General features: G+C 39.6%; 1 long non-coding RNA gene across 1 annotated transcript in view; it reads left to right on the top strand.

The window, feature by feature from the left end:
• LOC140706764 (uncharacterized) overlaps nucleotides 1–21,164 on the top strand; it is a 125,382-nt gene that overhangs the window by 3,292 nt on the left and 100,926 nt on the right. The window lies entirely within an intron of this gene.

The raw sequence follows: 21,164 nt of genomic DNA, 5'->3' as shown, positions 1-21,164 counted from the left end.
ATTAAGCCATACTCTCTTTGTGAGTCTAGAGAACATGGTAGCTGCTTTCCCAATGCATTTATCCAGCTTGACATCTAGGGAGAGAGTGTCAGAGATCGTTGAGCCAAGGTACACAAACTCATGAACAAGCTCCAATTCTTGTGTGGAGATGGTAATAGAGGGAGTAGAGTCCACACCCTGGCCCATGACTTGTGTTTTCTTCAGGCTGATTGTTAATCCAAAGTCTTGGCAGACCTTGCTAAAGCGATTCATGAGTTGCTGGAGGTCTTCAGCAGAATGGCCAACAACAGCTGCATCATCGGCAAAGATGAAGTCCCGCCTGCATTTCAGCTGGACTTTGGTCTTCGCTCTCAATCTATAGAAATTAAAGAGCTTTCCATCTGATCTAGTCCGCAGATAGACACCTTCTGTTGCACTTCCAAAAGCGTGCTTCATCATGACAGCAAAGAAGATCTCAAACAGAGCGTGAGGACACAGCCTTGTTTCACTCTGCTTCGGATGTCAAAGAGATCTGATGTTGAGCCATCAAAAACTACAGTGCCCTTCATTTCCTCATGAAGGGACCTGATTGTGTTAAGGGGTCAAGGTGGACATCCAGTCTTGGGAAGTATTTTAAAAAGGCCATCCCTGCTAACCAAGTCAAAGGCCTATGTGAGGTCTATGAAGGCCACAAAGAATGGCTGTTGTTGTTCCCTGCATTTCTCCTGTAACTGAGGGAAAATACCATGTCAGTTAGCTCAAAATCCACACTGTGATTCTGGATAGAATCTGTCTGTAAGCACCCGGAGCCTCTTCAGCACAAGATGGGCAAGCAGCTTCCCTACAATACTGAGAAGAGAGATGCCACAGTAGCTATTGCAGTCGCCCCTATCGCCTTTGTTCTTGTACAATGTGACGATGTTTGCATCTTTCATGTCCTGTGTTTCTCCACCTTCCCTCCAGCAAAGACAAAAGATTTCATACAGCTCGGTGGTGATGGTCTCTTTACAGCACTTCAGTACTTCAACAGGGATGTTATCCTTCCCAGGTGCCTTGCCAGAGGTGAGGGAATCCAAGGCCGCTTTTATTTCTGCTAAAGTTTGTTCACTGTCGCTAAGTATCATTCAACACGGATACAGAATAAAATTCTCACAAATCCCCTTACCAAATACAATCAAGTCTACCCCTTTTTCCATGCCACTGCATCTGGAAATTTCATCCCTGTTATGCAAAGGGGCCATAATTCGGATTCCACCATCTGACATTAGTGATGTTTTTTCTCTCTCGCTACTTTGCAGTTCCAAAGAAGGATGGGGGTATAAGACCCATCATGGACCTCAGAGACTTTAACCAGTACATATTTCACAAGAAGTTCCGTATCCTCACTCTGTGTCTTTAAAACTTCCTTTTTAAGAAGCTCCCACTCTTCTTGGAGTCCTTTTCTTGTTAGGATCTCCTGCCATGGGACTTCACTTATTCTTGTTCTGAGTTTGTTAAAATTGGCTTTTTAAAATCCAGCATATACTTTACAGTATGTGTGTCTACACTCAGCTTTGGTTTCCTTTGAAATTATAGTTGAACTTGGTTATTCTCGCCTAGAGATCTTATTGCCAATTCCTCCACCAAGTTGTCTCTACTGCTTAGAATCAAGTCAAGGATAGCTAATCCTCCACTTTCTGTCTCTAATTTTTGTAGGAGAAAATTATCATCCACACAAGCCAGGAATTTCTTGGAAGGACCATACCTGACAGAAGTTGCCTCCTAACTGATACAGTGGGGTCTTGACTTGAGAACTTAATCCGTATTGGAAGGCGGTTCTCAAGTCAAAAAGTCTGTAAGTCAAGTCTCCATTGACCTACAGTGCATTGAAAACCGATTAATCCCGTAACAGGCCGTTTTTGTTCCATTTTGTTTTTTTTCTGGTCTGTAAGTCAAATCTCAGTCTGCAAGTCAAACCTAAATTTTGCGGCCAGAGAAGTCTGTAACTCAAAAAGTCTGTAAGTCAAGCCGTCTGTAAGTCAAGGGTCCACTGTATCAGGATATTTGAAATGTCCCATTACTACTGATGTGTCTCTTTGAAATCCTTGCAATTGGTTTTTCAAAAGTTTCATCCATATGTTCTCCTTGATTGGGTGATCAGTAACAGACTCTAATTACTGTTTCTTTTGTTTTTCACCCCAACTACATTAATCCAGTTGCTTTCAATGGAACAGCCAATCTCCTGTATTTCTGTTCAGGAATACATATTTTTGACATATACTTAACCTCCCTTTCTATTTCTGTTCTTTTTGAACAATTTATATCCTTCAGTTTCTGTATTCCAATCATGAGAGTCATCCCACCAAGTTTCAATTATTGCTATTAAGTCATGTTTACTCTCCTGAGCTAAGAGTTCCAGTTCTTCTTGTTTGTTTCCCATACTACTAACATTTGTATATAGACATCGGAGATTGGTTGATTTGCGGCCTACTTTTCTTTGTACATTTTTATGAATATACATTTTTATTAATGTTAATGTTATTATTGACCCCCATTATGCTGGTCAATGACCGTAATAAAGATTGATTGACTGAATGAATGAATGAATGAATGACCCCCATTAGAACTGTTTGACCAATTCCTCTTATTGTGCGTAAGGATCTTACCTCTATGCCTGTGTCTCCCTCCCCATTTCAATTCAGTTGAAAGCTCTCCTGATTAAGTTCTTCATGCTGTTGCCAAATACATTGTTCCCAGTTCTTGTGAGCTGAAAGCCATCTCTCGCTAGGAGTCCATTTTCTAGGAAGCTTAGGCTGTGATCCCAAAAACTAAATCCCTCACATCAATACTACCTTTGTAGCCAGTCATTCACCTGGAGTATTTCCTTTCCCTTTCTATTCCTCTTCTGAGTACTGTACTGGTAGGATGTATGAGAATACAGTGGTGCCTCGCTTAATGGGCACTCCGTTTAGTGACGAAACCACATAGCAACAAACTTTTTGTGATTGCATTGCGATGTTTCCTATGCGTTTTTTTCACTTTGTGAAGATCGGTTCCCTGTTTCGCTTACCGATCATCACAAAGCGATGATTTTTTAACAGCTGATTGGCGGTTCCAAAATGGCCACTGGGTTTAAAAAATGGCCGCCCGCTGCATTTTTGCATGGATTCCTCACTTTAGAGGCAGCGAAAATGGCTGCCGTATGGAGGATCTTCACTTTAAGTTCAGTTTTTTGCCCATAGGAATGCATTAAACAGGTTTTAATGCGTTTCTATGGGCTTTTAAAAATTGCATAGCGATGAACTCGCTTAGCAGCGATTTTTGCTGCACAGATTAACGTCGCTATGCGAGGCACCACTGTACTAGCTGTCCATTAACAATCTTGATGCAAATTTCAGCACATGGGGAGAAGGGTCTCTTTCACAAACTAACCTACTTACGTTGTTTGTTTGCATGCTGACTAAGCAGAAGGGCTTATTTTTCCCGGGGCTAGAGAAACTCTACTATTTTTCATCCCTTTTCCTCCACATATTTTTAGAAGCCATTACAGTGGTGCCCCGCACAGCGAGGTTAATCCGTACCGGATTAACATCGCACTACGGAACACAAAAAGGCATTGGAACGCATTAAACAGCGTTTAATGCATTCCAATGCCATAGAATACTCACCGTTGTGCGATGTTTCCCAGGGGCCGGCAGCTATTTTCGCGCCCTCCCCTCGCACAACGAGGATGCCAAAATGGCTGCCATCAGCTGTCTGGCGGGTCCAAAATGGCCGCCGGAACAGCCGAAAGGGGCCGGGGCGCAGCATTTTCGCGCCCTTGGTAAGCAAGGGGAGCGCGCGAAAATGCTGCCGGAAGCCCCGAAATGGTTGCGCGCGGCCATTTCGGGGCTTCTGCAGCGTTTTCGCACGCTCCCCTTGCTTACCAAGGGCACGAAAACGCTGCGCCCCGGCCCCTTTCAGCTGTTCCGGCGGCCATTTTGAAGCCGCGGAACAGCTGATTGTCGGGTCGCAAAGCGAAGGTCGGTAAGCGAGCAGCTTACCCACCTTCGTTCTGCGATTTCCCGCCTATACAGGCACCGTTTTGCGATCGCATTTGCTATCACAAAAACGGCCTCGTAGAGTGAATTCATCGCTCTACGAGGTGCCCGTTGTGCGAGGCACCACTGTATTACACTTTTTACCTTTCAAAGATAAAGGAGCAGCAGTTGCAATTCTTTTTTTAATAACTATAACAAACATAAACATAAAATACACAAACCAAAATACAATTTAACTGTGCTTCCTGTCAGCAAAGTCAATTACCTAAGAAATTGCTCAGCCATGGGCAGAGAGGTTCCAAAGTAAATCGCTCCTTTACCAGACAAAACAGGGTCCGTAAGTTTTGCCTTAGGGCAGCTAAAATTTACTCTGGTACCAAGTCTGATCGATTTCATTGAGAACCAAGCCACACACGTGAGTACCAGGGAATTCCATCCTTCTAGCACTCATAAATCAGTTGGACCCAAATTGGTAGCATTAAGTATACGTGGCCTTGTAAAATGCATCAATTTAGATAAGCCAATTATTTATAACAGCTTGTGTCTATTCAAGAAGCTAACTTCTAGATCTTAGGCATATTTACTTTTATTAGAAAAATATAGTTCTGAGAGAAATCAGTTTAAGCAAGGCATAGCAAAGCGTATTTACATATTTCCAATCCCATCCCCATTGACAAGAGATTGAATTCCTCTAGAAAAAAATGAAAAAATAAAACAGCTAATTAACAAAAATAAGGGGAAGGCGGACCTCCCCTCCAACTTCAGCAAAATCTACATTTTAAAGCAAAACTGCAGATTCCATAGTCCATTATAAAAACAACAATACATCAGGCTTCTGGAAATCCAAAATTATGTTTGCTCATTAGGAAAAGCTCAGTCTTACTGTCCTTAGAATTATATAGTCCATCCCAAGTCCTTGTTGGCATCCATCTTCTTGCTTCCCTCTTGTTGGAATTCTCCTCCCTTTCTTCTTCCCATGAGGCTTAAGGAAAAGGTTGTTTAGTCTTCACTCACTCTGTACTAGCCAGGTTGCTATGTTACGAGATAAGGCCATGCTGGACAGTACAGAGGCACAACTAGGAATCAACTTTGGAAATTTCCACTCTCGACTCACACACAGAAACCAAGATGAATTCATTCTGGCTAACTTTGTGATTACAAATCCCATCAATAAATCATTTTATGAACTTTCATAACCAAGCTTATCACATGTCACCCCTAGAAGTACAAGATCTAGAACGTTTAAAGTTCTTATTTTGATAACTACTGTAACTATTGGTTATGAAAGGTAACTGCTAATGATTAAAATGCATACATGTAAAATTGCACTTATCTAGCAAAGCATCAAAGCAAGAAATACTAATAATGGCAATTGAATATATTCTTATGGTTAAACATACACTCTATTGAAAATACAGAAAAGAAACAAGTTAGTTAGTATCAAAACAGTAATTCAGAGTAACAATGTACTATCAAAATGCATTATCTCATCGATCAGTTGTCAGGATCTTCACAGTACATTCGAGAAAGACCATCTGCCACAACATTTAGTCTTCCAGGAATATGCTGCACTTCAAAATCAAAATCTTGCAAAGCTAGACTCCATCTCAACAATTTTTGGTTGTGAGATTTCATCTTCTGCAACCAAACCAAGGCTCTGTGATCTGTTTGGAGAGTAAACTTGCGCCCCCATAAGTAAGGTCTTAAAAGATTTAGTGCCCAGATAACAGAAAGTGCCTCTTTTTCTGGTACTGCGTAATGTCTCTCAAGTTCCAAGAGTTTACTGGAGAAGTATGAGATAGGATAAAGGTTCCCATCTTCCCCTTGTTGTAACAACATAGCACCAAGGCCTAATTCTGAGGCATCAGTCTGTAAAATGAATGGTTTGTCAAAATCAGGTGATTTCAGAATAGGTGCATGCATAGCTTTGGCCTTTAAGGCATCAAAAGCACATTGACACTCTGGTGTCCACTTTACCTTGACTGGCTGTCTTTTCTTAGTTAGCTCAGTCAAAGGTGTAGCCAAATGACTAAAATCAGGAATGAATTTTCTGTAGTAGCCAATCAAACCTAAGAAAGAACGTACCTGTTTCTTAGTTTTCGGAATAGGCCAATCATTAATAGCTTGTATTTTGGCTTGCAGAGGTTGAGTTTCACCTTGCCCAATCAAATGACCTAGGTACATGACCTTTCCTTGCATCCACTGACATTTGCTTGTTTTGACTGTCAATCCTGCTTGATGAATTCTGGATAAAACAGTTTCAATGTGAGAATCAAAATCAGAACTGAAAATTGCAACATCATCAAGATAAGCACTGGCAAAAGGTAAACCATGTAAAAGTTTGTCTATCATTCTCTGGAATGAAGCTCCTGCATTCTTTAAACCAAATGGTAAATGCCGGAACCGAAAAGTTCCCACATGAGTGATGAAAGCGGTCTTATCTCGAGATTCTTCGGCTAGATCAAGTTGCCAATAAGCATTCTTTAAATCAATTATGCTGATAAATTTAGCCTGTGAAAGGCGCTCAATTAAGTCATCCATTCTGGGTAATGGGTATGGATCTGAAACTGTAACACTGTTCAATTTCCTGTAATCAACACAAAATCTTACTTCATTGAGAATTTCACCTAGCGCGTTCTTTTTAGGAACCAAAACCACAGGAGAAGCCCAAGGGGAGAATGATTCCTCAATCACCCCCAAAGATAACATCTTTTGTATCTCTTCTTCAATCTGGATAGCATGATTACCAATGGCTCTATATGGGCTTGACCATATTGGAGGACTAGATTCTGTATTGATTTCATGACTGACCAAATTGGTGTAACCTGGTTGGTCTGAGAAAACCTCTTGGTATTCCTCTAAAATTTGATAAAGCTTTTCTTTTTGATCTGTGGTATCTGTTAAGACAATGTTATCAGACCAAGTACCTGCGTTCTCCAATTCAGCTAACATATCAACAGGTTCATTTTCAGGTTGAAAACATGCAACATGCCATTGAAAAACCATAGCAGATCTGTCTTTATACAACTTCAGACTATTAACATGATACATCACAGGTTTCTTAGTAGAATTCAACATTTTGATAAGGTAATTGACATTTCCCAATTTTTGAACAATTTCACCTGGACCTTCCCAGACAACTTCTAGCTTAGAAGGTCTGAGTGGGTTCAGAACAAGTACCAAATCACCCACTACAAATTCTCTGTGACGGGCTTTCTTGTCATGGTAGAACTTCTGTGTTGCTTGAGCATCCAACAAATTGTCTCTAGCCAACTCTTGGACAGCTAAGAGTTTCTCTTGCAGGTTTCTAACAAAATCAGCAACTGGAATAGTACTGCTTCTAACCACACCTTCCCAATCAGATCTAAGTAAATCCAAAGGTCCTTGTAGGTTTCTCCCGAAGACCACCTCACTTGGGGAAAAGTTTCCAAGAGAAACATGGGGTGCACTTCGGTAGGCAAACAAAGCAAAAGGTAAAAGTTCATCCCAAATGTTTCCATATTCTTGAACCAAAGTTTTAATCATCCTAAGAAGAGTTTGTTGACCTCTTTCCACCAAACCATGAGATTCTGGATGGTGCGAAATACTATAATTCAGTTTAATTCCACTTATTTCACAAATCTTATTCATAAGTTCACTCTTAAAAGCACCAGCTTGATCACAGATAATTTGAGAAGGTATACCTATGCGAGAACACAAGTCCACCAAAATTCTGGCAATAGTTTGCGTTGAAAGGTTGCTGATTGCATAGGCCTCAATCCATCTGCTAGCTTGACAGATGAAAGAGATGATGTACTTCTTTTTGGACTTGGTAGGAACAAAAGGTCCTAACACATCCATTTGCAGATACTGGAACACCTGGTCTGGAATCTCCATGAGTTGCATCTCCGCCTGTTCGCTGGCAGTAATCACAGGAACCAACATAGTCCTTGACAGCTTTTGTAACACCAGGCCAGTAAAAATGTTCAGAAATTCTGCTTAAAGTTTTTTGTATTCCAAGATGGCCGCTGCTTGGATTGTCATGGGCAATCTGCAGAATTTTCTCTCTGTACTCACTAGGAATAACTAACTGTTGAACTGGTTCGGCCTGAGTATTAGATTTAGGGAAATACTTTCTGTACAAAAGTCCATTCGGTCCCCACCATACGTTCACTTGTTGCTGCACAAGTTGCACTACATAATTGTCTGCCTGTGACCTTAAAGAGGCTAAGGTAGGATCATTCAGCTGTTCCTGTTTAAAATCAGCTGAACCCATTGGAATAGGCAAGTCCTCTGATTCAGTCTTTGTATTGGCTGCACTATCAGGTTCGGTCACAAGAGGCTGCTGTTGCATTAAGTTCTCATCTGGGTGCTCCTCAGAGAAATCCTCAGGGGGAATTTGCTGCATCACTCTGCTTTGAGAACGGGTGACTGCTTGGTGGTTCAAAAATGCCAAATCATTCCCCAACAAAAAGTCAGGTTCGCCCTCATGGACTAACAAATATTTGGAACCTTTCCAATTCTGGTAACTCATTAGCAGAAAAACAAGTGGGGCAAATCTCTTAATTACTTCACCAGACCCATATGTTCTAACAGGACACCTCAGGTTGGTCAAAATCAGTTCTGGATCCAAAAACGTTTATTAACTGAAGAAATATCAGCGGCTGTATCACGAGAAGCATTTAAAACTAAATCACCTGAAGAAAAATGCAAAGTCACGGGTTCAGAAAAAGTTTGGGCTGACCATGAAAATTGCTCTTCTGGTAAAATGCAACTTGGATCCATAATAGAAAATTTTTCCCCTGTGGGTGTCTGCTGAACCACAGTTGTAGAAACTTGGGCTACTTGTAGATCCATTATCCTTGGCACAAGCTGAGTTACCGTTGTCTGCTTTCCACTGGCTTGGGAAGAAGTTGCTGTTAAGTTAACTCCTTCCTGTCTCTGGGTAGGCAGAGACAGGAAGCTACCTGCTGGTTAGCTACCTGCTGTTCTGCTGGTAACTGCTGATTTTCCTGTGGCGTAGCACTAAGGTAGGCCACTTTTGGGGTGGTTTGCTTAAATTTACGTGGTGCAGGTATTGGAGTCTTGCCAACTGGCTTTTTGACTTGGCTAGCTGGCACAGACAGTTTTGGACAATCTTTTTTCAAATGTGGACCCCCCCACTGAAAACAAGTCAGGGTTGGCCTAGTCTGGCCAGGAGCTATGCTTCTGCGCTCCCCAGCTAAGGACTGTCTCTGTTCCTGAAAAACAGGCTTCTTAAAATCATACTGGCTCTGCCTCCTAGGCACTTCTGGAACAGGCTTAACTTTAGCAGTAGTTTCACCCCTCTTAAAAGAAATTATTTCATCAGTTTTTAGGGCTAAAGTATGCAAGTCAGTACATTCTGACCAAGCTTATCACACTCCCCACCACCATAGACAAGACCTCTTGCTGTAATCTTCTTCTTCCTCCATCTATCTATCTTCTTCTTCTTTTTCTATTGTCCTCTTCTCCAGAACTGCATTGATTCTTTATTTAGAGCTTTCCCTTTTCTTCTTGTTAACACATATTCCAAAAATCTGCCCCATATTTCATAAAAATTATTCTTTTTCAACTCTCCTTTCCTAACCTTTAAATTACAAGTTAATTTATCATTTATAGCTACATTCCATATTTCATTATACCATTCATCAATTTGAAATTCAGATTTTGATTTCCATTGCTTGGCTATTATCAGTCTAGCCATTGTTAATAAATTAGTTATCAATTCTTTAGTCATCATATTCCACATTCTCAAATATCGATTACAAAGCAGTCTCGGGATTAAATTTTGTATCTTTTTCACATATGTCATTTAATTCTTTAAAAATTTCTTTCCACAATCTTTGTACTTGTTTGCATTCCCACCACATATGAAAGTATGTACCAATTTCTTTCTCACATTTCCAACAGACATTCTGATAACTAGCATTAATTTTATTTAATTTTATTGGTGTTAAATGCCATCTTAGACCCAGTTTTTTAAAAAAATATTCTCACTGACATAAATCTTAAAACCCTCATTTTCCATATTCTCCTCCATTCTTCCTCATTTATTCTTTTTCTATTGTTCTCACACTATCTTCAATACTTCTTTCTCACTTTTTACTTCCTCTAAATCAAGATGAAGTCCATAAATTTTACTCACTGTACCCTTTACTGAATCAGTCACTTGAATGTCTACATATGATAATAAAAATTGTTCATACTTTGTGCATTCTCTTATATTTCTTTCTAACTGTAAATAATTCAACCATTAAATATTCTTATTCTGAAGGATTTGTTTCATTTGATCTATCGGTCTCATTTTATATAATCAATCTTTCAATCTAATCACTTTTTTTCTTTAAATAATTCAACATACACTTTCATATTAACAGGAAAATGCTCTATTTCCATCACTGATCCAAGTGGAGAGTTAAATTGACATAAATTCTTTCTATATTTATATCATATGTTTAACATTGTCTTTAAAAATGGGTTATTAATTTCACTTATTTTATATTTCTTAAACATACCAAATAAATATTTTTCAATATCTACCTGTAATTCTGATGATTCCATTTCCCACCAAATTAACCTTTCTGGATTGTATATATTTTCTCCAATAAACTTCAACTGATTAGCCAAATAATAATTTTTTATATTTGGTAAACCTATAACACCTTTTTTTTGCTGTTTTATACCAATACTTTTTATTTATTCTAGATCTGTTCCCTTCATTATAATACTTGTTAACCATTCCTTGCCAAAATTTCAAATCCTCCTCTGTTAACTTTATTGGTAACATTCTAATTTTTTTAAAAAAACTGTAAAATTTTCATTTTTATCAATGCAATCCTTCCAAACCAAGAAAATTTAAAATTACTATATTCCTGTAATTTCTTTTTAATTATGTCCTTTAATTTATTATAATTATATTCCTTCATTTTTTGAATATTTTTTACTAAATTTATACCTAAGTATTTAACTGATTTACACTCATGTTTCTCAACAAACCTTTCTTGTTCTGATTTATTGTGATTAAACAACATTATTTCAGGGTGTTTTTTTTTGCCAATTCACACGTAGTCCAGTTATTTTTCCAAATGAATTTTAATTCTGTCTATACTTTCTAATGGAGTGTTCACTGTCAATAAGGAATCATCAGCAAATAAATTAATATTTATTTTATTATTTTCTCCCATACCTTCAATTAAATTGCCATTCCTTATTACATTTGTTAACATTTCAATAATCAAACAAAACAGAACTGGAGAAAGAGGGCAAGCTTGTCTGGTGCCTCGGCCTAGAGCTATCTGTTCTGTCATCCCTGTCAGAAAAGGCAAGCTTCTGAAGAAACTGCTTTTCCACAGAACAGAGAGGGTCCGGAATGATCAGCTCCTTATCAGGCAAAACCGGGTCCATTAATTTTACCCTAGGGCAGCTGAATCAATCTTTCTCCTAAGTCTGATCCGATTTAACAAAGAACAAAACACTTACAGGAGTTCTAGGAGATCTAATCATCCTAGTACTCTTTAATATGTAGGACCCCAAATTGGTAGCATGAATGTGACCTGATTAAACACATCAATTTAAAGTAGCCAATTAACTGTAGTAGTTTATGGTCTATCTAAGAAGCCAACTTCCAGATATTTAGCATTTTCTTATTTTATTAGAAAAATAGAATTTAAAAAGAAATTATTTTAAACAAGCAAAACAAGACATCTTTACATAATTAATTATTTCCAAACCCCAGCCATCACCAAAAGATATAATTCCTCTACAAAAACAAAAATAACAAAAAACTAACTACATTTTCAATAAAACTAGAGATTCTATTAGGTAGAGTTTAATCTTACTGTCCATTCCAAAAATAAAGTTTCTGACGTTCATCCGTCCGTGCTGGAATTCTCTTTCTGCTTCACTCTGGCTCTTCCCCATCTGGTTCTTCAGCTCTTCTTTCTTCTCTCATCCCATAAATCTTAAATAAGGAATTATGTCCTTGCTCCGTCTCGGCTAAGATAGTTGCTTAGCAACGAGATAAAGATCACCTTGGTCTGCACAGAGCTTTTGCAAACTGACCTTGGACATTTTCTAACTTACACACAGATATCAAATGGATTTCTAGACTAACTTTGTCACTATAAAGTAATTCTATTTAACTTTCATAAGCAAGTTCATCACAATCCCATCATTAACTATTACTACAGAGGTATTCTCCACATATAATCCATCTATTATCCCCCTAAATTTCTTTCCAAAACCCCAGCCCTTTAACAAAATCTTTAATGTTGGCCATTCTACACAATCAAATGCCTTGAACATGTCTAGTGATAAAATACCTGCCTTTGATTTATCTTTTTCTATATTATATATAATATTCAAGACCCTCCTAGTTATATTCTCCATTTGTCTGCCCTTTAAAAACCCATTCTGATCCTCCTTAATATATTTTGTAATAAACTTATTCATTCTATTCGCAAGTATTGCAGTGAATATCTTTGCATCTTGATTTAATAATTAAATAGGTCTATACGAACTTGTGTCTGTTAAATCTTTATTGGGTTTTGGAATAAGAGTTATTAATGAATGCTTCCAGCAATCTGGTATTTTCTCTCTTTCCAATATCTCATTATAAAGTATTTTTAACTTAGGGATCAATATTGATTTAAAAGTTTTATAGTATTTCGATCCCATGCTGTCAAAACCTGGAGTTTTACCATTTTTAGTTTATTAATAATCTCTATAATCTATTCATCTTTTATCTCTTTTTCTAAATCTCTTTTATCATTAATAGTTTACTCTTAACACTTTCTTTAATATAATTTTCTATATTTACTTTTGATGCACTGTTCCCATTCTATAAATTTTGATAGAATTCCTGTAGTATTTTTAATTTTTACTTCATTAGGCTACAGTTCTTTCCCTTTTTATCTTTAATCACTCCAATTGTGTTTTTTGATCTTATGGTTTAAACTATTCTAGCTAGAAGCTTTGAATTTTTATTACTATTTTCAAAAAATTCCTCTTAGCATATATAAAGTCCCTCTGAACCTTTTCTAACTCTACACTTTCTAATTCATTTCTTTTTGTTTGAATTTCTAGTAATTTTTATTATCTCTATAAAATATTTACTTTCTAAATCTTTTAATGATTCTTCTATTTTTTATATTTTCTTCTCTCAATTTTTAAATTAAATATCATTTTTATCTTTACAGTATCTGGCTATTAGTATTCTAGCACAGTGGTTCTTAACCTGGGCGATAATGCCTCCCAGGGGGCGATTTCATTTTTCAGGGGGGCAGTAGAACGAAAAGGGGCAGCGTGGGGGCGCTGGAGCAGAAGGGGGGCGGTAGGGGGCGCTGGAGCAAGCCAAACCTGTGAAGATGGCTGCAGCCTTTTTACAATGTGCATGAATATATATTTTCCTCCTATCTTAATTTAGTTTCAGAGTTTTCGTCTTGAAATTTATAGTTCCTGCATTTTATGCCCTTTTTATATTTCTTTTTGAGTCTTAAAATTCGCTTGCAACTAAATCATTAAATGTTACTTTGGGGGGCATTTCATTATCTTAGAATTGAATTTTGTTTTCAGGAGTCATTGGATTTAAGTGTCTTAAACAAACAAACAAACAAACAAACAAACAAATAAGATATAATAAGAAATAAGAGGGGGACGATGATAACTTCCTCAATGGCTCAAGGGGGGGTTTCTTTCAAAAAGGTTAAGAACCACTGTTCTAGCACGTATCATAAAGTTGGAAATCAATTCCTTTGAACAATAATCAAGTTCTATCTTATCAAAAATTGACGACAAAGCAATTTTAGAATTGAATTCAATATCTTTTTAAACATATTACATATTTCCTTAAAAATCAGTTTTTAAAATTTCTTAATCCATTTACACTCCCACCACAATAATATGTGCCAATTTCTTCATCATATTTCCAAGAAGCCTTAAAATAGTCTAAATTTATTATATTCAATTTCACCTGAGTGATATACCACCTTAAACTAATTTTTTAAAATTCCTTTATTCTTACCGACATTGTTCTTAAAACTCTCATCCTCCAACTTTTTATCCAATCCTCTGTTTTAATTTCTGTCTTTAAATTATTTTCCCAAATTAATTTCAAATCTTCTGTTTCTATCTCTTTTTCCTCTTGTTCCAAAATAAGGCTATAAATTTTACTTACTAAGTCTTTCTGCATATCTTCATGTGATGATAGAAATTGTTTGTACTTAATACAAATCCAAGGCAGACCTTTCAACATCACAATAATCCAAGTTTATGCACCAACCACCAATGTTGAGTAAACTCAAATTGACCAATTTTATGAAGACTTACAACACCTTTTAGAACTGACACCAAAGAAAGATGTTCTTCTCATTCTAGGAGATTGGAATGCTAAAGTAGGGAGTCAAGAGATAAAAGGAACAACAGGAAAGTTTAGCCTTGGAGTTCAAAGCGAAGAGAAGGGAAACAAAATGCAAGGAAGAAAGGGAAAGTTACAGAAAAGCGAATGCAGACTTCCAAAGAATAGCAAGGAGAGACAAGAGGGCCTTCTTAAATGAAAAATACAAAGAAATTGAGGAAAACAATAGAAAAGGAAAACCCAGATATCTGTTCAGGAAAATTGGAGATAGTAAAGCAACATTTTGTGCAAAGATGGAGAAGATAAAGGACAAAAATGGGAGGGACCTCACAGAAACAGAAATCAAGAAGAGGGGGCAAGAATACACAGAGGAATTATAGCGGAAATATTTGGTTATCCCAGACAATACAGATGATGTGGTTGCTGACATTGAGCCAGACATCCTGGAGAGTGAAGTCAAGTAGGCCTTAGAAAGCATGTCTAACAACAAGGCCAGTGGAGGTGATGATATTCCAGTTGAACTATTTAAAATCTTAAAAGATGATGCTTTTAAGGTGCTACATTCAATGTGCCATCAAGTTTGAAAAACTCAACAGTGGCCAGAGGATTGGAAAAGATAAGTCTACATCCCAACCCAAAGAAGGGCAGTGCCAAAGAATGCTCCAACTACCACACAATTGGACTCATTTCACACACTAGCAAGGTTATCCTCAAAATCCTACAAGGTAGGCTTCAGCAGTATGTGGACCAAGAACTCCCAGAAGTACAAGCTGGATGTCAAAGGGGCAAAGGAACTCGAGACCAAATTGCTAACATGCGCTGGATAATGGAGAAAGCCAGAGAGTTCCAGAAAAACATCTACTTCTGTTTCATTGACTATGCAAAAGCCTTTGACTGTGTGGACCACAACAAACTATGGCAAGTTCTTAGAGAAATGGGAGTGCTTGACCACCTTATCTATCTCCTGAGAAATCTATATGTGGGACAGGAAGTAACAGAACTGGATCTGGAACACCTGATTGGTTCAAAATTGGGAAAGGAGTACAACAAGCCTGTATATTGTCTCCTAGCTTATTTAGCTTGTGTGCAGAGTACCTCATGCAAAAGGCCGGACTGGAGGAATCCCAAACCGGAATTAAGATTGCCAGAAGAAATATCAACAACCTCCGATATGTAGATGATACCACTCTGATGGCAGAAAGTGAGGAGGAATTAAAGAAACTCGTAATGAGGGTGAAAGAGGAGAGTGAAAAAATGGTTTCAAGCTTAACATCAAAAAAACTAAGATCATGGCCAATGGTCCCATCACCTCCTGGCAAAGAGAAGGGTAAGATACGGAGGCAGTGACAGATTTTACTTTCTTGGCCTCCATGACCACTGCAAATGGTGACAGCAGCCACGAAATTAAAAGGTGCCTGCTTCTTGGGAGGAAAGCTATGACAAATCTTAACAGCATCTTAAAAAGCAGAGATAACACCTTGCCAACAAAAGTATGCATAGTGAAAGCTATGGTTTTTCCTGTAGTGATGTATGGAAGTGAGAGCTGGACCATAAAGAAAGCTGACCACCGAAGAATTGATGCCTTTGAATTGTGGTGCTGGAGGAGACTCTTGAGAGTCCCCTGGACTGCAAGGAAAACAAACCTATCCATTCTATTGGAAATCAACCCTGAGTGCTCACTGGAAGGACAGATCCTGAAGCTAAGTCTCCAATACTTTGGCCTTCTCATGAGAAGACTCCCTGGAAAAGCCCCTGCTGTTAGGAAAGTGTGAAGGAAAGAGGAGAAGGGGACAACAGAGGATGACATGGTTGGACAGTGTCACTGAAGCTACCAACATGAATTTGACCCAACTCCAGGAGACAGTGGAAGACAGGAGGGCCCGGCATGCTCTGGTCCATGGGGTCAGGAAGAGTCAGACACGACTAAACGGCTAAACAACAACAAAAGTACATTCTCTACATTTGCCATTAGTTTTCAACCATTCATTTGTCCAACTACCTAATTGGATATAATTATACCATGATAAAGGGACGTGGTGGCACTGCGGGTTAAACTGCAGAAGCCTCTGTGCTGCAAGGTTGGAAGACCTGCAGTCGTAAGATCAAATCCACGGGATGGAGTGAGCTCCCATAGCTTCTCCCAGATCCTGCCAACCTAGCAGTTCGAAAGCATGTAAAATGCAAGTAGATAAATAGGTACCACCTTGGTGGGAAGATAATGGTGTTCTGTGTCTAGTCGCACTGGCCAGGTGACCACAGAAACTGTCTATGGACAAACGCTGGCTCTACGGCATGGAGACGGGGATGAGCACTACGCCCTAGAGTCGGACATGACAGGAATAAATGTCAAAGGGAACCTTTACCTTTTTTATACCATAATAATTTATTAGCAATAGGCATCCTTCAGTCTTGAGAGACTATGGTATCGTGCTCTACATCAGAGGTCCCCAACCCCTGGTCCGCAGCCCAGTGCCGGTCCGTGGCCTGGGCCGGACTGGGCCACCGAGACAGACCTCCCTCGCCCCCCCCCCGCACGCACTCACCCCCGCACAGCCCGTTTGCAGCTGCAAAATCCTAGACTGGATCCTAGCTTCATTCATAAGAGTCAAGTATGTTTTTTTTAAGCATGGAACAAAAGCGTGGCTTTCTACGTTATAAGTATCCGAAGAAAAACAAAAATGCAAATATTTGAGTGCATGCGCATAAAGAACACTGTCCTAAGGCTGAAACAAAATATAGTTAAGCAACTCTATCCCTACATCTTTATCCTTCCGGACCTTGGCTCAGTAGCTGTTTCCTGATCGGTCAAAATAAGCGCAGGCATAGATGAGGGAGTGGACGTCCAAAGAGCCCTTCTTTCCCACTATTGGGCTGATAGAGTTCAGAACGTGTGGGAATGGGATCTTTACCTTCATGAAAAGGAAAAAGGAGGGGGTAGAGCATGGTCAGGGCACAAGGCCGTGCAGGTGCAGAATGCCTCCGACCCATTCCTCGCTTGCCTTTCTGGACCGTTCTGGGTTCAGTGGAAGCTGAACCGAGCCCCACCTCCCCCTTGTTTTCTGCCTTGCACCGCCTAGGAGCTAGGCACGAGTGTGCAAGAAGAGGGAGGAGGGGGTGTCATTTCGTGTGTCAGCATCAGTTGAAGGCGCGAGCCCACGATGTTACTGTGGCGGCTGCCCTCCTGCCGTGAGGGCGCCAAACGTGAGGGGGGAAAGTGCCCGCTCCTTTCTGTAATTTGTTGGGGACTGCGGCATTGGCGGCAGCTCCCGGAGGATCCTCCCGAGCACGGGCTATGACCTCCCTGCCCAGCTACTTGTGTGGAGGCAGTTCCTGCGCCACCCTCCGTGCCTTGCTCAAATCTTCGTGGGGACGCCAACCCCCTGCGCTGCCTCAGCGGCATTTCACTTTAATGCCCAGCCTCTTACGTTTGGCCAAGGCAGCGGAGGCCGGCTGGAAATCCAGGAGCGCGGATGGACCCAGTGAATGGAGGCAAGAGCCCGGGAAATTCAAATGGCTTCCCCGCCAGGCTCTGCTTCCAGCCGGTGGGTGCGTCCACGCTGCTGGCTTTCCAGCCAGGCTCCTCAGCTGTTCTTCCGGGAAGCCATTGGGTGCCTTTTCGGAGAAGGAGGAGCAGGTGGAACAAAACTGCCTCTCGGTGCCTTTTATCACAAAGGGGAAGGAAGAGGGGAGGGAGTGCTCCTGCGCTTTCTGCCCGGCCTCGTTACCAGAGAGCAGGAGAAACTCCACATCCAGCATCAGGTTGGGTGAGAGAGTTCAAGGCAGCCGGAGTCAGAAGTGTGGTAAAAGCGTTCCTTAGAACTACCTTTACACGAGACAGAGAGGGATTCAGAATGATCAGTCCCTATTGCCTGCAAAATCGGGTCCTGTAATTTTGCTCTAGGCGACTTCTCACTCCTTCACCCAAGTCTGTCTCGATTTTAAATAAACAATCTGGAAGGTCTGCTCTTCCTCTTTTATTACTTTAGGACCTTCATTTGGTAGCGTAAATGTGGCCAGATCAAAACAATCCTAGTTCTAAAATATCCAATTTACTACAGTAGCTTGGTCTAAACAAGGAGACAGCTTACAGACAATTTGTCTTTTTATATTTTATTACAAAAGATATCATTTCAACAAGCTCATTTTAACGTCATTCAGTATTTCCAAATTATTTCCAAAATAACCCCCAGCCTTAGCCACCAGTCATTTCCTCTATAAAGTGAAAATAATAAACAGTCTAGCTATATCTTAAACTAACATTCTTACACAGTCTTCTGATTAAAGTTCTGCCAGACGCATCTCTCTCCATGTGTCGTCTCTGGCTGTCGTGAAAGCAAACTCTTCCCCCATCTCTCTTCTCCGTCCTTTTCCTTCCTCTTCGCCCATCTTTCTTAAATTAAGAAGTTATGTCCTTGTCCATCGGAGTTGAGATAAGGGTCAGCTTGCTCTTCTTAACTTTTTTCTTTAGCTGGAGAAGAACTGACCTTGTACATTTTTCTCTCTAATTAGCACCTGGACACAAGCAGATTTCTAGCTTTTTCGTTGCAGCTCTGAAATAAATCCTATGAAATACAACTCTATTCTATTTTCATAATCAAATTCATGACACGCCCCCCCTTAAATATACAAAATATAGGACTATTAAAGTTCTTATTTTGTTACTAACTTAACATTTGATTATGAAAGGTTAACAAGACTATATGTGAACTTAAATTTATCTTAACAAAGTATTAAATTCATAACAGTAATATATCTTTTCTTATGGCTAAATACATCTCTAATACAGAAAAAGAAAACAAGTTAATTTTAACCATAAATTCAAGGTAACCATATTACATCAGCATACAATTTTTCAACGATCTGTTACATTATGTTCGATTTTTCTCCCCACATTGTTACAATCAGAATTGTTTGCAGATCTGTTTCTATACATTTTTAAACTATTTACATGACACATTACTGGTTTCTTGGATGAATTTAACATTTTCACAAGATAATTCACATTTCCCACTTTTTGTATGATTTCCCCTGGACCTTCCCAAGCTACTTCCAATTTTGAAGGTCTGAGCGGGTTTAGTACAAGTACCATATCACCCACTTCAAACTCTCGGTGACGGGCCTTCTTGTCATGATAGTATTTTTGTTTTGTACAGTCAGTCCGTTTCCCTGTTCTTTGACAGTAATCACAGGTACTAACGTAGTCCTTGATGGTTTTAGAAATTCCGGGCCAATAAAAATGTTGTGAAATCCGGCTTAACGTTTTTTGGATTCCAAGATGTCCGCTACTTGAACTATCATGGGCAAGTTGCAGAATTCTTTCTCTGTACCTCTGTGGAATCACTAGTTGTTGTACTGGTTCCGCCTGTTCATTTGATTTGGGAAAATATTCTCGGTACAATAGTCCATTTTTCTCCCACAAAAAGGATACTTTTTGTTGTACCGGTTGTCTGGCATAATCGTTGGCTTGTGACCTCAAAGAATCCAAAGTAGGGTCTTCCATCTGCTTCTGTTTGAATACTTCGGATCCCATTGTTATAGGTAGATCCTCTGGTTCAGTTTTTATCTCAGTTGTACTATCCGTTTCATCTGCAAGGGGTTGATGTTGCGTTACATGTCCATCTGAATGCTCCTCAGAGTTATCTTCAGTTGGGACTTGCTCTATTGCTTTGCTTCGCACACGTGTCACTGCTTGTATGGAAGCTGATTTTAAAGTGTGTTGGTGGTTAAGAAATGCTAGATCGTTTCCCAATAAAAAATCAGGTTTGCCTTCATGCACTAATAGATATTTTGCACCTTTCCAATTCTTGTAGCTTAAGTGCACATACACGAGTGGTACGAATCGCTCGATTACTTCTCCTGATCCATATGTTTTCACTGGACATCTCAGGTTATTCAAAATTAGTTCCGAATCTACAAACTGTTTGTTGATTGATGAGATATCTGCGGCGGTATCCCTAGAGGCGTTTATGGTCAAATCTGCTGTAGAAAAATGTAGGGTTACCGGTTCCGAAAAACTTTTCAGTGACCAATAAAACTGTTCTTCCGGTAAGATGCTACTGGGATCTATAACCGAAAATTTCTCCCCTGAGGATGTCTGTTGGTTTACTGTTGTAGAGACTTGAGCTACTTGTAATCCCATTATCCTTGGCACAATCCTTGGCTCTGTTGCTTGCATTTCACTGGTTTCAGAAAAATTTGGATTGACTCCTCCTTGTCTCTGGGGTGGCACATTACATAGTTGATTAATTACATGTGGTTCTGTTGGTTGTTCTGGTATTTCTAGCGATGTTGCACTGAGATAATTGACTTTTGGGGTAGTTGATTTGAATTTCCGTTGGGTCGGTATGGGTGCCTTCTCGAATTTTCTTGGTGTTGGTAAGGGTGTCTGTTGGAATTTCCGTGGGGCAGGTAAAGGTGGTTTACCAACTTGCTTCCCGTCTTGGTTATCTGATCCCGCCAGTCGTGGACAATCCCTTTTTAAATGGGCTCCTCCGCATTGGAAACAAGCCAAGGGTGACATAATCTGGCTAGGGCCCATGCTTCTTCGCTCTCCAGCAAAAGACCGTCTTGGTTCAGGAACCACTGTCTTCTTGGATTCGTATTGACTCTGCCTTCTAAGCACTTCGGGAATAGGCCTTCCTCTGGTAATAGGTTCACTTTTCTTGAAGGAAATTAATTCATCGGTTTTGAGCGCCAACGTTTGGAGGTCTGTGCAATTTTTCTCCAATAAGCTACTCTTCAACTCTGATGGTACTAAATTTAGAAAATGTTCTATATACAGTAGTATTCTTAAGTCCTTGAATGTATTGACC

The sequence above is a fragment of the Pogona vitticeps genome, chromosome 4 (genome assembly GCF_051106095.1).
Source record: "Pogona vitticeps strain Pit_001003342236 chromosome 4, PviZW2.1, whole genome shotgun sequence".
NCBI lineage: Eukaryota > Metazoa > Chordata > Lepidosauria > Squamata > Agamidae > Pogona > Pogona vitticeps.
This window is presented reverse-complemented; position numbering and strand designations above follow the sequence as displayed.